The sequence below is a fragment of the Xenopus laevis genome, chromosome 2L (genome assembly GCF_017654675.1).
Source record: "Xenopus laevis strain J_2021 chromosome 2L, Xenopus_laevis_v10.1, whole genome shotgun sequence".
NCBI lineage: Eukaryota > Metazoa > Chordata > Amphibia > Anura > Pipidae > Xenopus > Xenopus laevis.
The window spans coordinates 48305690-48323671 of record NC_054373.1 but is presented as its reverse complement, the minus strand read 5'-3'; the positions used below and the strand labels follow the sequence as shown (position 1 = coordinate 48323671).

Below are 17982 nucleotides of genomic sequence, written 5' to 3'. Positions count from 1 at the left end.
TATTATTGAATTGTTCATAATCTTTAAGGTGTTTATTACATTTTCTAGATGAGATGTTTGTAGAAGGCAGATTTAGAAGATGAGGAGTAGAGCAGTGATACGATGATAGGCTTCAGCATTTAATGGGGTCAATCATCTCTCAGCTTACAGACACACACTAATCCTTTTTTTCAATTATTTTTTCTTTTGTAAGTAATGAATGGAAATATTAAGAGAACTACTCTGTATAATTAAACTCCTGTTACTCATTTGCTTACCTTGTGTCCTAAAATGTTTCTCTAAATCTCTTTTAGATATTCCTCTAAGACACCAACCATAGCTCATCCAGAACAGGCTCTGACATCAGAATATTGGGGCAAAAGGTTTATATACAGTTTGCCACTGTTCAACAAACAGAAAGTTATATATATAGATGCTATTCATAGCAAGTTCTCACTTGGGGGTATATTTATCAAAGAGTGAAGTTAATAGAGAAGTTCCGCCACTAGAGTGAAATTCCGCCACTTCCCATTCATTTCTATGGGGTTTTTAAAGGAGTATTTATCAAAGGGTGAAATTTCACTTTCACCCATTGATAAATACGCATTTCAAAATCCCATAGAAATGAACGGAGACCTGCGGAATTTCACTCTAGTGGCAGAACTTCACTTTTTGATAAATTTACCCCATAGTCTTTATTATTTCTTTTTTTCAAGTTTTTTTTTTAAATTATTTACCTTCGTCTGCTTCCTTACAGCTTTCAAATGAGGACCACTGACCCCAAAAGCAAAAAAGATTGCTTTGTTGAGGATACAATATTATCGTTATTGTTAACTTTTATAACTTATCTTCCTGTTTAGACAGTCTCCTATTAATCTTCCAGTCTCTTATTAAACCACTGCCTGGTTGCGAGGCAATCAGATAGCTGCTGCTGAAATACCAAATTGGAGAACTGCTGAACAACTGAAAAACCACAAAAAATAAAAAAAAATCAAGACCAACTGTAAGTTCTCAGAATATCAATGACTACATCATACTAAAGGTTTAACTATCAGTGGTAATGCAAAACCTATGTGTGTATTCGGGAGGTGCTCAATCTGGAAACCTTGCTGCAAACGTTGGTTTCAGTAATCGGTATATAGTAGAAAATCAGATGGCACACACTCTGTGAAAAAAACTTGTAGTTTATTGAGATAAACACACATTGTTTCAAAGGTACAACCTCCTTTCACAAGTGCTCTCTTAGGTGTAACCCAGTTCACAGGTATATAAAGGTGCTCTGGAGGAAAGAGAGCACTAAGAGAGCACTTGAGAAATGAGGTTGTACCTCCGAAACGTCGTGTATGGGTCTCAATGAACTACAAGTTTTTTTGCACATTTGCCAGAGTGTGTGATATCTGATTTTCTACTATAAAAGTTAAACTACCCTTTTAAGGTTGCCATAAATAATCAAAATTACAGTTATACATCCATCTGGCCTGTGGGCCATATACTGTGTGATTTGGCCATGAACAGTAATGGCCAGATAGCACTGTCCCATACAATACCGTATTCACCCACTACAGCTACGCCAACTCAACTGCATTTTTGGGAGTCACCCTGGTTTAACCCCCCCTGCCTAGTCATCCACAGTAACAGCCCATTCCTCCTTCATAAGTAGTTCACCCAAATCACCACTGAAATGCATAGAATTGTCCCCTGAATCCTCAGAAGCAGTTGGAGCATGAAGCTCGGTTCAAGTCGGTTGGCTGAAGGGGGCAAGGCTGGGACAGACCAGGTGTGGCAAAAACACACCCAGAGCAGTAGGAATCTAGGTTGACATCTCTGCCACTAACAAGGGGAGCTTCAGTTTGAGCAGACTGATTGTGATCTCATATGATTGTAGGATGATCTATTGAGCTGGGGATGGAGGTTACATTTACTATGGCTGAGGCTTTACCAACCAAATGCTGGAAGAGTACATTCACAAACTGAAGACCACAACTACACAATGAGAAGAATCCGGGTTGCTAAGACAATCAGGCTAATGTAACACAGCATATGTTGATGGCAATGAATTCCCCATTAAAGTTTCCCAAATCATGTAGTTTCACAAGTTTCTTCTCACTATTAAAAGGCATCTAAATATCCCATATCTCTCGGGGTTCCACATTTATGAACCTGCATAAGCAAAGGAAATGCCGGCTGCAGTTCGTAAGGTCGTCTTTTCAGAAGGTTTAACTCGATACATTTACAACATCGTGGCATTTCACATTTGTGGTTTCCATACAACCTTGTGGAATTCATGTTCCCTGAAATATATTGTTAGCAGGAGAAAAGAATTTCATATTACATTTAGAGCCCGAGACTGTGAATGCACAGATTGGGACTTCATCTCATCAGAACATTATGTGACCTTCATCTATATTTAGAAATGTGTGAAAAAGGAATGCTCTTTGAATTATCCTCCAAACCAAGGACATAAGGGCATTGTAGAACATCTAGTATTAAAAATCATTTTATATCTCTAATATGATTTATTTCACAGCACAGACATATTTGTTTTTCCAAAGTTGTAAAATTTCATTGTAGACCAGGGTCTCTTAACATTTTTCTCAGGGACCCAAATTAATTTTGGGAGTCAGTCTTGTGAACTGAAATAATTGATTTAGAACTAATTATGCACCTAATTTTAATAAATATTGATTATTGGAGCAGGACATTTGTCTTCATTAAAGGTGTGGTCATGGAGACCCACTGAAGATTATCATTCACCATTTAACTGAATGGGAGCCACCAGAGACAATATGAGTGCTTTTCAACCAGCGGAAATCCACTGCACCCAATATCAAGGTCACAGAAGTACAGGGCTTTCCTGTTTTCAGGTGTTAAAGAAGATTTTGTTTTTGTGGAATCGTATTGATAATCAAAAGGACACTGCCATAAACTGTCATTTTCAGTTTTTGTCAGTTTTTTGCACTTTGTGCACAACATATTTACAAAATCAGTGAATTGTGCAAAGTGAATAATTCGGATGCAAATTTCCACAGTGCAGCGTTTTCTTCTCCAATATGGATGTAAGTTAGCATCTGTTTTGCAAATTACACACAAGCTGAAGCACACTTTTTTTTAATTACAAACAATTGAAGTTAGCCAGACACCCAGACAGCCTAAATGCCTGTCCTCCAACTCCCAGCAACCCGGTTCAGACTGCCAGTACATGTAATTAATTGCACTCTTATCCCATACCATTCCATAAAATATAACTTTTAATAGTATAGTAATTAAAAACTAGGACGCACCATGTGCGAACAGTACACCACAACTCGTCAAACCCACTGCGTTTATTAGTGCAATGCTGGACCGTGTCCATAAAAACATGCAACTAAAAACTACACAGGTAGAAAGGTGGTGGAACTTTTACGGTACACCAGCATAACCTTAATATAAGAGAACCCTTAACAATTAGGCAAGTGACACGCCATAGAGGGCTGCCCCCTCTCCCTTCCTTTCCCGTACGACGCACCTGCCTGTCTCCGTTGGGAGTGGTCGGAGCTATTCTCACCACCGTCCACCTATGCTGCCCTACGCGTTTCGTAGCATAAGTGGCTTCTTCAGGGGCATAGGTCCTTCACTGGTGTCTGGCTCCAACTTCAGTTGTTTGTTATAATTTGTTACATTGTATACAACCTTGCAGATCGATCAAGTGTTGAACATTTGCTTTTCATAGTATTTTGTTACACTTTTTTTAAAGAGTATTCGTATAAAGAGTTTAAAAAGATGTTTAAAACGTAAGGTGTCAGTTTTGACACACTGCATCAATAATGGAATACACAAGCCACAGGTTAGTTGCTGCCATGGACACATGCTGCTAAGAAACCCCTGAAAGTACCACCAGCTCAAAGCCACCATTAATTTCAGGGTTCTCGTGTGTCCATGCTTGAAATTGTGGGCAATTCTTCAGAGAAGGCTAAACAAGCATATTGGTGCTCACTGCAAGTTGCTAAGGAGCATGTAATGATGCAAGTACCTTTTTGAATAGTGTTAATACATGACCCGTTTTATGTCCATTTTAGTATTTTGCATTTGTTTTTTGCCCAGACTAATGAATAGTTTATATATAACATTGTTTGTTAGCAATTTATGTGTGTATTATTAAAGGGGACCTGTTACCATTGTTTTATGATGTTAGTCAAGCAAAATAATCGACACTTACACTATATAAATTATTTAAATCTTTTAGTCTTGGAATTCACAATGACGTATAACAGGCAGCAGCCATTTTGTGAACACTGTTATTAAGGCAAGATTTAGATCATTCCAAAATCTTGTTTATGCACCAAAATGGGGCACCTTGGTTACTACCTGGTAACCAATCAGTGGAAACCAAGAGAGCTGAAAAGCAGGAAGTATAACATACCTCCCAACTGTCCCTTTTTCGGAGGGACAGTCCCTCTTTTGACAGCTTAACCCGCAGTCCCTCATTTGTACTGGAAAGTCCCTATTTTCTCTGCACTGAACAGCCAGAAAAAGAAACAAAGTTTCTCACTGAATTGTTTTAGCAGAGAGCCCAGAACAGCTAACAGGTGCAAATAAAATATTTTGTAACAATTTTGAGACACAAAAACAGTTTAGATAAGGAGAAATATTTTCAAACTTTCATAACCTGCCAAATTTTGTAAAACGAACATGGTAATTAGGGGGTGTGGCCACAGAAAGGGGTGTGGTCAAAAAATTTGCTGCGCTACGTGCGGAAAAAATTTTTTGTCCATCTTTTTACTTCCAAAATATTGGGAGGTATGGTATAGTTCTGGCTATTATCAGGCCCAGATTTGTGGTGAGGCCACAAAGGGCCGGTCTAGGGCAGCAAATCTTTAGCATGCCACCCAGCCGCATCCTAAGAAGCACTGGGGACCCAAAGTGCAGTGCTTGCCCTCGCCCGCCCGAAGGAGGGGTTGTGTGCAGTTTTTCTTCGGCGCTAGGACCATGTGGCAGTGGGGGGGAAGACGTGCATGTGTGAACACCCGACTCTCAGACCATGCGGCCTCAGGGCCCTGGTTATTATGTTACACATCCAGCATTTATACATTACATTTTTGGCTAACGAACTATATTAGAAACATGCTTTTATTTGTATACTGAACAATTGCTTTAAAGGTGAACAACCAGAGTAGTTGCTTCCTAAGCCACTCTCTGCACTTCCAAATACTCAGCGTTCAGTGCTGCAGTGTCCATTCCACCTCCGATTCCAATAGGCTATGATTGTGCCAATTAACCCTATTTGGCACACTTTAATCTACAAAATAATATTTGTGTTTGTTTTGGGCAAATGGACTTGCTTTACTCCAAAGCTGTTCATCTGCATTTAACATGAAGCTGGCAAACACCAGGCACAGCAAAAGCTTGGCACGCATAGACCTGAGCAGCACAGCTGTGTGTACATGTCATTCGCAAGAAAAGAGAAGGAAGTTGTTTACAAAGACAGCAGGTAGAGAGCACAGTGGCCTATACAAGTACTTATAAATGGTACCTCATTACTGAAATTAGAGGTGAGATGCAATAAATAGGCAGGCAATCAAAACAGCAAAATGGCATTCAGAAGCATGTGGAATAATGTACATAACACTTCTCCAAACTCTTTTGTCCCAGAGAACAAAAAGTATGACAGAAATGAAGTGGAAAAGCCAAACAATAGCAAACCTGGCCTCAATAAAAAGGTTACTAAGCTCATGTGGCTGCTCTAGGCACGCTTCAGCAGGGCTCAGTAAGCTGAGAAACAAGTTTTCCAGCAAACATATTCTGTCGCCCACACACGCAAGAGCAAACTGAAAATGAGCCACATTTAGAATGACTACAAAACAGAATTAACAAAATATAAAATACAATGATTCAGGAGACTGAGCATTTAAAGCAATGTGTCAAGAAGTACAAAACATGTCAGACTTGCAGTCCCCCCTAAAACAGTTTAGATTTTGTGCACCCTTACCTGTCTAAATATATGAAGAATAGAACAACGGGAGCTCACAAGTCATGTCTATACTCACGGAGGCCTAAAAGCCAGATGAAGCCCCCAAAAGGATTTTTATTGTCCGCAGCCTGCTTGAAAATATCAATATTTTATGAGAAGAACAACAGACAGCTGCCACACTTGGGGACCATTCATTAAACCTTGAATTTATCTGGTTTAGTTTTTAAAGGGGAAAAATCTAATTTTTCATGAAAAAAAATTTGAAATTTATTATACCCCAAAGCTGTTAAAAATCCAAATCTGAAAATACTCCATCTCAACCCTGTCAAGTTCATGTAGAAGTAATTTGCAGATGTCTCTGAAGTTGTTTCTTGACATCGTGATCTGCTCTAGATAATCTCATAAAGTTGGGGTCCGATTCGGTAAAGTCGAGTTTTCTTGGCATCAAGCGTTCAATTCAAATTGACGCTTGATTTTGTCACAACGTTGTTTTGCTAATTTTTTTTAAGAAGGTTATTGATAAATGAGTTCAATTCATGGATGGGAGTTTGGTCGACTTTGTTTTAATAAAAAACCGAGATAAACTCGAGTTTTAGTAAATAAACCTCTTGGTATGGTCCCTAGCATGATATTTATCATTTCAGTCCTCTGACCATTTGATCAGATTATATATATATATATATATATATATATATATATATATATATATATATATATATATATATATATATATATATATATATATATATATATATATATATATAACCACCTTTAAAACATCAAAGTAAGCAATCCATGTTGAAAATAATGTTTTTGAAAAAAAAAAAAAGGAGAACAGTATAAAGTGGAAAGCTAGATCATAGACAGAGTACATTAAAAAGAGCTGTAGTTGGGCTAACCTATGGCTGTCAATGTTATCATAAAGCACCCATCAACCTAAGAACTCCTTAACTTTCCAATGCTCCTTCTTCCATGATTCACACTCCCTTTATCCTTAGGGTTTCTTCACTGTCCTATTAGGGTTTCTTAATTCCCAGTGCTCCACCAATGTCCAATTACCATAAGATTTCTTCATCTTACCCCTTAGCCTTATAGTTCATTCACACCAGAAATTTGGACTGACTACAGTGCAATTTCAGAAGCATTCAATTGAAATGGCTGTTCATATTACTGACTGACAGATACAATTGCAGCCTAATGCAATCTTGCTAAATAATGAGAAGTGCTGCATAGATCAGACGTCTACAGAGGTCCAGTGTGAAATAAAGGAATATCAATGACAAGAAACTTGTGACTCATGAGCAGTCATGGGGATAACTGCATCCTCATGTGCATATGGCACCACTGGGAATAGTACAGAGATTCCATTAAAAATGCACAATCCTTGTATTTTAAGGGCTTTCATGCTTTTAATGGAAGCTTTTAAAACAGAAAATCACACTTGAAACCTGTACCATTGATTATGAAGGCTTCCACATTTCCTATGTTTAAGCTTAAAATGATCATTAAAACGATATTGTAGGTTCCCTATTGTGAGATTAGCGCTAGATGGTGTAAAAAAACAGTTGATTTACAATGAAGATGATTTACAGACTCAAATTCAAGTTGAAATTGCAAGTGTGTATATTTATCAGTTTATGAGTTTCATAACAAAATACTTTTTATAGGGATAGATTGAATCTAGGATTCGGGTTGGGATTCTGCCTTTCTCAGCAGGAATTGGATTTGGTCAAATCCAAGTGCCTGACCAAACAAAATCAGTATTCTTAAAACCATGTAACTTTTTATCACACAAGGAAATTGCTTTTTTTTCCCCTGCATTTTAACATTGGCGCATCTCTAATTTTTTATGTTTTTTAGCTTAAGGGCTAGTCCACACAAGGAGATTCGGGGACATTTTGTTGCCTGGCGACTAATCGCCTCGTCTTTTGAGCAACTATGTCCCCGAACTGCCTCACTGAGGCAACTTCGGACGACTATAGAAATCAAATCGCCGCGTGGGCATTAGCGCAGGTGAATTTGCATTGTAGCCTATGGGGAAAAACGCAGAGGCAGTTCGTGGAGATAGTCGCTCAAAAGACAAGGCGATTAGTCCCCAGGTGACAAAATCTCCCCAAATCTCCTTGTGTGGCCTTACCCTAACACTGTTTGCCTGCATTAACCTTTATAACCTATGGCAAAATTGTTCCAAGAATTCCAGCATTCTAAAACAATATATACATTTATATAGTGTTCTTACAATAGGCATCTAGGGGAAAGTTTTCTCAAGCGAAAGACGATTCTGCATATTTTCACAAAAAAAAGTGTTGCAAATTATAGTAAACTGTGCAAAAAGCTGAACTTCACTTCGTTGGCATTTGAGAAATACAAAATGACACTGTGTTCTATCAAAGCAACAAATCTGTAGACATTCCAAGGAAAAAACTATTTGGAGTGGTATTAATGTTCTACCAACTGCAGAAGGTACAGCAGAAGATGAGCAACTTAACATGAACAGATTTTGAATGCCAGAATTTTTGTTTTTGCATCTTTTCTGGCTCTGAGCACAAATCACTTCATGCCATTTCTGATTCAGTGCTACTTTAATAAGTAATGTGACAACAGTGCCAAAATTCAGCTTGCTGTAACATCAAAGCCGCTTTGGTATTACACTGCTAATGATTGCATGGACATAGCTCTAAAGGAAGTGCATGGCCTTTCCCTCTGCAGCCCTCGTATAAAATGAGCAGGAACAGCTATGAAAACGTTTTCTACTCTGATAAATCGGTTGGGCACTCTCATAGATCTTCAGCAGCTCTGCCTCCAGTTGGTTGAACTCTGGAAAGAATAAAACATTTCCTATACCAACATGTAATGTTCTACAATGATGATGATCTTACTGTTTGGATTAGCTGATCACAAATAATTCATAAGGAAATAAATAGCAACACTATGTATGCTGATAGTATGTGCCCATAGGGCCTTCTCTCTATGCCTGGCTCTAAAAAAAAATTGCTATTTGTCTACATTCTTTCCCCATTGGTTATATATCACTGCGTCAGTTGTCATGTTCACATATTAGCATGCTTGAGCAAATTCTAATAATGTCACATTTCTCTGTATGCTTTTGACACTTATAGCCACACAACAAATAAGTGATAAAATGTTTTCTTGACTTAACAAGTCTCCTAGCTATTATTAAATAAGATGGAAAGGGCTATATTTGGTTCAGTTTGCTGGCTGAACAGTCTGGTTATGAAGCTCCACCATGTATGTATGTTATGTTTAGGTACTTTGGCCTTTAACAATGGAAGACAAAACTAGTTTTTCTACAAAATCCTAAAATGGAATATACAAACCAATTACTGATAAACCATTGGATTATATATACATATGGCAGACAGACTGAAGTCTACCAACAGGTATCAAGGATGGTGCCCAAAAGGTAGATGGGGATCTACCAGTAGACCTTAAGGTGGTGATCAGTAGTTCTCCAGACACTGTCAACAAATGGTTTGTCTAAACCACTGTCCTACTTCATTCTTTTCATTCAGATATTTATTGTATTAAGGTTACATAGTAAATAGTTGTTTGTTACAGTACAATGTAGACAGAGGATCACACTCACATGACTTAATGCAAAAATTCTTATGTTCATGATTTGATAAAGGCTAAGAGTGCTGGCCGAAACGTTAGCTTTCTGCTCAAATAAACAATTTTTGCATTAAGTCCTGTAAGTTCGATCCTCTGTCTACTATATATATATAAGTGCATGGCCTTTCCCTCTGCAGCCCTCGTATAAAATGAGCATATATATATATATATATATACATTCATGTTCTCAAAAATCAATATTTAAGTAATATTTTCCATGAAACATGTCAACAATGCTTTTATGGAGCAACATCGCTAAAAGTAGACATTAGTAAAGTATGGGCACTCCTGGATTAGGGCAATGTTGGATGGATGGGCAACATAGCTGGGTGGTAAAAAGTCATTGGTTGAATGTTTGGTATAGCTCATTCTAGAGCTGTCTGAACCACCACGAGAATGGCTCCAAACCAAACAAGTTCTTCATAATTGCCAAAAAATGAGTTCATTATAATGGAACATACATATAGGTGTCTGGAGGATAGTTTACAGAGCATGCATGCTCAAACATCTGTGTTTGCAGATGATCTATGGAAGAATATTAGCAGGGAGATATGTGCAAGATTATGATAACATGGAATCTAAATGCAAGTGAATATGTTTATTTGTGGGTTTAAATTAGTCATGATGCTCTTGCTATTAAAGCTAGTGCAACTTGAGAACAGAATTATGAACTTTTTGCTGGAAAGTTCACTGGTATGCCATTTGGATCAAGGCAATTAAAATCATTAATTGGAATTGTCCATAGCCATCAGCAATTCAAAATTACTAATTGGAGTTATTATAGCCAATAGTAGGTTATTGGTAATTAAATTGTTTTTTTTTTCTATTTATTTGATCAGTATTGATATTGATTCATGAGAACGGCGGTTATGGATCTGAATTCAACTGATTCAGCAAGGTTCTAATTCAACCAAAAATCAATTATCCTTATTGATCAACTGGAACCAAACAATCAATAAAGATCATTAGTGAATCTGGCCTGTAGTGTTTGTTTACATTGGACAAGAGCTGCTGAGGGTATAACGTCTAATATATACTGTACATTATATGTGTAGGACACACATGGTTACTTACCAAAAGAAGTTTCTAGTAGACACAATAGCATTCCATAAGATAAATGAAACGTTACGATGTTCACTGTACTGACAGGCCCGGATTTGTGGGCAGGCCACAAAGGCCAGGACCTAGGGAGGCAGAGAGCTTGGGGTGGCATGCCACCTGCTGGATTGACTGAGCAGGAGATTTGGCAGTTTGCATCTCCCACCCCCATCTAGTTCCCAGCGCTGGCAAACGAGGAACTAGCAATGGAGGTGAGCAGTGGGGCTGCGCAAGAGGAGCGAGTCAGGTATGGGGGAGCAAGTCGGGTGCAGGGGGAGAAGGTTGGGTGCAAGTGGAGCGGGGGGCGGAGCTGGTTGGGTGGCCTATGGGCGCACAGTTTTTAAATCCTGCCCTGTGTACTGGTATGTTCAACAGATTATTTCAAGAAAGGGTTTGATGTAAGAAGGACATATAACCTAATTTTGTATTAGAGTCGGAATTTGGTTTGTGGAAAGAACATTGGGGAAGCAAGACTTCTTTAAGAAGTGGTGAAAGCAGTTCATTGAGGAATGGGACAGATGCTTGGGGCTACTTGTACCCATGAATACAATGATTCACATGTTTTTAAGGGAAGAGAGGACTTGAAAAGATGCAAAAGTACCCTTGAATTACTATTAAAACCAAACAGTAGCATCCTGGCAACTAGAGAATCAAACTCTAAGGGATACCTTACACTAGTATCCAATAAATGTATAAAATTCTACTTTTTTTGAAAGGTAAAGTTTTAATTGTTTTAAACACATATAACATAAGACAAGTTATGCCATTAAAATAATACAGTTTCCATGACAAAGTACTTAAGTGTTTTACATTGCATTGATGTTTCATTCAATGTTTTGGCTGATACCTTAGTGTCTTTAAACATTAGGCAAATATTAATTTATACATGAGAGCTTCAACAAGTAACCAGGGTTAGATCTGTCAGTTATTATATGGTGCTCTTAGAGATTCATATCACACCTTTTACAGATTGCGGTTTATGTAAGAGAACCGCAACCCCTTAGCCCTGCCTCCCACCATGGGCTCAATAATTTGTCAATTTTCTTTTGTGAGCCTCTGGCTAACAGGATGAGTTTGATAAAGGGGCTTTGATTTACCATTGTAATCCAGGTTTCCAATGTAGGGGGTTTGGGGCCCATCCACGTCATTGCAATTATTTTCCTAGCATAATATAGGAGGGTTCTGTACCTAGTTCTGGCATGATTAGTAGTTATGAGGTCATCTAGGATTCCTAGTATACACAACTGTGGTGTAAGTACCCTTGGGAATTCTAGTTTGTCGTCTAGGAGCTTTAAGTAAGTTTATGTACAAACCCATAACAAACAAGAATGTGTGTTCCCTTTTCGGATAATTGTAAGACTCCCAGATAAAACTTAAGTAACATGCAAAACTTGTAGGATGTACACTAAACTGAAACAATAATAATATTGTTACCAATAAATATGTAAGATTTCCTCAGCAAGCTACAGGTTATTTTAGTACAGTACCTTAAACTAATTGTTCACCCTCAGTTGCTGGTTATGAGAAAATACAAAGAATATATTTGTACTGTTCTTATAAACTTCATCTGGACACTATAGAGAGGAATGTACCAACCTGGTGATGCTGGCTTATGTCAACTATACTATGGGTCAGACACTGGCATGGACCTATTCATATAGTATGTCCCAAGAGTTGCGTTCTCTTGCTTCATTTAAGTGGTTAAGCATTTAAATATCTTCCCTGAGCAGCGTTCAGTAGATGACCCAATGAATCTATGAATCAATGAATAAGAAAATGAAACAATGACCCGTTTTTGCTTGTACTGACAGTCTTTGGGTTATATTCTGATTCTTAGAGTGACTCTTTGCTGCTTCCAAAGGCTGCAATAAACGGGTAGCTCACCTTTGAGTATAGTAGAAAATATAATTCAATCAATTTAACAACTTGTCGGTCTTCGAGTTTTAATTATTTCAACCTTTTTCATGTTTTCAAATGGAGCTCAATAACCCTGGCAGCCAAAAATCTATTGCTACGATTGTACTAAAAATACAGTTAATTATTTTTATAACATTTCTGTCAGGCCCATTCATATTCCCATTTCAATCTCTTGCTGCTAAACAAAGATCTAAATAAGTCTAACACCACAAAAAAATTAAAAAAATTCAGACCAGTTCAAAATTGTCTCATAATATCAATGTATACATCATACTAAACATTAAGGGGGTTATTTATCAAAGTCCAATTTTATCTCAGCATTTTCTGCTGCCAAATCTGCTCTGTTTTTTTACGTTTATTCATTATATTTTCCCGAAAATTTGCTTTTAGGGAAAAAAAATCTGATTTTTAAGATTTTTTCGGATTTTTTATCACCCGAAAACTCAGATTTTTTCGGAATTTTTCAACCGAAAACTCAGATGTCTTATGCTTTTTACCCATTAACTCTGAAAACTTTGGGGTATTGCACAAAACCTAGCGCACAATCGTTGGGACTTCTCACATTGACTTATATGTAACCTCAACAGGTCTGTGATGCTGGATTTTCTAATAACCCACTAAGTTAAAGTTGATCTACCCTTAGAGCTCAAATTGAAAACTGCTAATAGGTGGTCACATCTCCAGATATATAAATATAGCAACTGACTATTTTTTAATACATTTCAACACTTTGATGAACAGAGCACACACCCTTTTATATCCACTTCAACTATAAAGTAATATCTGAAATTGTTCCAATGGACAATGAAGAATTTAAACAACAGTTATTCTGACCCTGTTGCTAATCACAAGGAGCTTCTTCCTTCTAGAGTCCAGAGTCTATGTCAACTCACAGCTGTCACTCACTGGCCCTTAATGATTTGCTTTTGGAAGCATTTATTTGCAAGCACAACTGCAGGGATCTGATTTCACCTACAAGATCAGCTGTATAGAAGAACCTGCTTGTATTCATAAGGCAGCCTTAATCTAATGGCAAGTTCTCATTTCATAATACACAGATGAAATATTCCTTTTTTATTTCAGCTACTAAAAGAGCAAAATTGCTAGCAAAATTATGCAGTGACTTTAATGTAACAACAATGTATCGCTCCAACAAATAACAGTGTGGATGAGCCTTTTGTTGCTAGCATAAACATTTCAGCAGTATATAAAATAGTAAAATACTTTTAAAAAGGAAACATTGTAAATTTGTATATTTTGATGCGCAATGTACAAAGCAACTGAAAGGCAAGAACATTAACATAGTGTAAAATATCTCTTGGGTCTACTAAATTTGTTTTATAAGAGGATGTAATGTCATTGTGGCAAAGGAAGAAATGCACCATGCAGACAACAACATCCCGCAGAAGAGAAACAACTACATCCAACTCCTTAAATAAACAGCTTCAGTATAGAGAAAGAATAATTTGTGGGCCTAAACTACTAGGTAACTGATGACTGAAGGCAGGTGAAGATTGATGGGATGGTTCCCAAGTGGCTGTCCCCATCGAAGGTCCTGGAGCAGTGAACGGGGGCTCGGTCTGAAGGATGGGATGAATACAGTGCTCCTCAAAGCCTCCCCTAACTTGGGCCTCCTTAAACACTTTTTTTTTTTTACAGAAGATGGTAGGACTATATGATTTTGCATATACACCATGCACTATATTTGCATATTTATGCACAATAGGGCTCATTTATTAACAGTGGGCAAATTTACATCTGGGCAGTAACCCATAGCAACCAATCAGTGACTGGCTTTTCTCAGCCAGCAGGTTGATTAATGAAAGCAAACATTTGATTGGTTGCCACAGGTTACTGCCCAGTGAATTATATACACGTTTTCTTCTAATATAACTGTTTTCTGGGGAAAACACTTTAGGTGGCAGATTTATCAATGGTTGAAGTGAATTTTCGAAGTAAAAAACTTCGAATTTCGAAGTAATTTTTGGGTACTTTGACCATAAAAAAACTTCGAAAAAAACTTTGAATAATTAGAATATCGAAATTTATCATATACTGTCTCTTTAAAACTTCGACCATTCGCCACATAAAAGCTGGCGAAGTGCTGTTTTAGACCTCTATTCGGTTGGTCTTTTTGAATTCGAAGTTCGAAGTTTTTTCTTGGAACAACTGATGAATGGCTGATAACCAATATAACCTATATCAGTAATCTTGTTATCAACTAAGTGGGGCCCTGATTAGGGCCGGATTTGAGCTGTGCACGCCCGGAGGCCAGCTTCTTCCATCGCCCCCTCCCCTAGGATCATACACATGCGCATCCGTTTTATCTCCAGCCAAAGCACTGGGACAGGGCTCATAGTCAGGCCCGGACTGGCAATCTGTGGGTTCTGGCAAATGCCAGAGGGGCTGCTGTAAGATGCCATAGACAGGCACTATTTAGTGGGCTGGTAGAGAGCTGATTGGGCCTCTCAATAATTGGAATGTCATGGCCTATTTTGACTCCCAGTCCAGACCTGCTCATAGTCCCTAGTGCTCAGGCTCGGCATAAATTGAAGTGCGGGCGGGCGGCATGCAGTCTCTGAGCTTGTGCCGCCATAGGCCGGGCCTTTGCGGGCTCGCCGCAAATCTTTGCCTGGCCCTGATGCAAGGTTGAACTAAATAAGCTTGACAATAACTACTCCACATTGTTAAAAATTACGGTAGGCAAAATTTGTCTTTTTGACAAATGACCCCCCACCCAAAAAAAAATTCTGAATACCAAAGGCAATAAAACATTTATACAAGAATTCTGATGCAGAAAAAGTATGTTGCTGGAGTAGTATTCTTCAACAATCATTGTCTGGGAGACAGAGAGAATATGTGTGGGGGAAGTTCTGCTTTTACCTGGAACATTTTGAGGTATAAAGAATTTTTTTATTTGTGGCCTATAAAACATATTTCATACATCTGAGTTGCAGCAGGCACTTCTTATCCCATGAGATGACCTCAAAGCTTGATAAGCCCTCAGCCAGAAAGCAAGCAAAACCCTTGAGAGGATATGGAGGGCAGCGAATGTGATCCGTCTTTCAACAGCACTTAATAACAACAGCAACAATAAAAACAAATACAAGAGTGGCTGATGATAACATCTCCTGTTAAAGGCTCGTGGTAAAGTTCTGTAGTTGCTGTGTAAGGCATTGGCCTAGTAGCATAAATATCATACAGTATAAGACCTAGCAAACCCCACAGGCTTAATTCTCTTCACCTCTTGTCCTGTACATTATTTTGTTTCTCAGAATACTATACAGTCTTAGTCATGTTCTTTATTGAATATTTAACAAACCATCGAGATCCAAAGGCTGCCCAACCCTTAGCAACAAGTAGAGTGTCATGGGCAGAATTCTATTTAGCAAAGCCATAGTGAAACGAGTTGAGCAAAAGCAATGGGCTGATTCTGCTCAGAAAAAAATGGCTAAAGGTGGCCATATATCCACAACTCTGGTCATTATTATCTTTCCAAAATTTAGCAAGTAAAGGACTATAGTGCATTACAAGTATATCAAGTAGGGGACTTATATTGCATTGCATTGAACCCAGGACTTTGTGCATCAAGTACATATTTAAACTGGTATCAGTTCAGGAAATAGTATCTTTTGGCCCAAAAAGTCCTCTGTTATTTTCTGTCACATCAGATTCAGAAGTTTCTTTAATTTCATTTAACTAAACTATTACTTTGTTCTATGCCAGATAAGCAGATTGTGGTCAACAGCTGCATGAAAGATGATAAATGCACGTTTATTCACCCCTTATAGTGCAGCTAAACAAGTGCACCACCTTGAGCCACAGCTTACTTGCAAAAATGTGAGTCTTTTGTGGATTACAGTAGGACTTGCTGATGCTGGCAAGGGTATGGGTTGCAGGTCTCAGTACAAATAAAAATTTACTACTGCTTTTTTTCTGCCCTTTTAATAATATAATCTATAATTTCTGTTTTGTAATGTCACTTTTATGGTGGCCATGATGTACCTGTTGGTTGTAGGTCCAGGTATGTGTCATGAGTCAGGTCTGGTTTTCAGAAATTGATCAGCAAGACTCCCTAGATTGGTAGGTGTCAACAATAAGTAACAATGATGGCTTCAAAGAAGTCAGTGCAGATACAGGCAACATGAGGCACAGCCCAGAGCCAAAAGTAGAATTCATCGCAACAGTAATCCAAAGAACTGGTAGATTGACCTATACTAGATATACTATGACCTGGATGAATGAAAATCTTCATAGTCAGTAATCCATAGGTTGTCCATTAATATTTAGCTAATGTAACAGGTCATATATATGGTTTTCACAAGAAACATAGGTAATTGTCATGGATTATTTCTCTTTGTTGACAAAGAGATTGTTGTTGGTTTGTCAGTCCTTTAACACTGCTGGCTGATTTTCAGACAACAGCGACATAAATATAGCATAGTTGAGTCAATTCTAATTATGCACAAATAGAATTGATCATAGGAAATGATCTGCTTGCTGACATGCCAGGCAATTGCATGACGTGGCACAACCCTTAGGGTGCAGAGTCCAAGATATGTTGTTTCACCAGTCACTAAGCTGCAGTGATTACAGCTCAAGAGAAAGATCTAGAGATGTATTTTTCTTAAAGGGAAATGATCATGAATTAATCATCCTTTTCAATTTAATTACGGCCCTCACAGGAAGCAATTATGATTCTTTTCTGTGGATCTGGCCCATTGCGTTTCACAGACCAAATGAAAATGTAGTAACATATTGAAAAAAGAAGTTCTATTTTTCATAGGAGGAAAAGTAACATTTTGGTACTTACCATGTACAGTATGTATATTTGGTTATGTTATGACTAAATCATTCAGTGCTTTCCTAGTAAGCTTGATATATCATTTCTTTTATTAATCTGGTAGCCCTTTGGTAATAAATTGACAATCTGATGGCCTACCATTTTATAATGTGTTAGATCAGGGCTGTCCAACTGGCCAGCTGCATTCGGCCCATGACCCCCCCCCCTTGTGTGACCCCCCCACCTACCTGCTGTGTTTGCTTACCATGTGTAAGATTTAAATGGTAGTGTGCCCTACTCTGCCTGTGTATGACATACTCTGCCTGTGTGTGCCATGGTATGCCTGTATGCAGTGTCGGACTGGGGTGCCTGGGGCCCACCAGGAAACCTCATCTCAAGGGCCCACCCTCCTGTACAAAATCGCCCGCAAATATAAAAAAACATTTTTATTTAAAAAAAAAAACTGGAATGGCTGTGACAATATTGAATTAAAATATTAGTCATAAATACAAAAGCATAACAGAATCCTTTTAATTAAGTGCACATGCAATATAAACAAGGTAACCCTTATCACACTTTACTGCTGTACTGCAAGTTGGAGTGATTTAACCCTCCCCTTTCCCCA

The 17982-nt window shown here is 38.1% G+C and overlaps 1 protein-coding gene across 2 annotated transcripts in view; it reads right to left on the bottom strand.

Annotated features, from left to right (window-relative positions):
* LOC108708040 (small G protein signaling modulator 2) overlaps positions 1 to 17982 on the bottom strand; it is a 182540-nt gene that overhangs the window by 130483 nt on the left and 34075 nt on the right. The window lies entirely within an intron of this gene.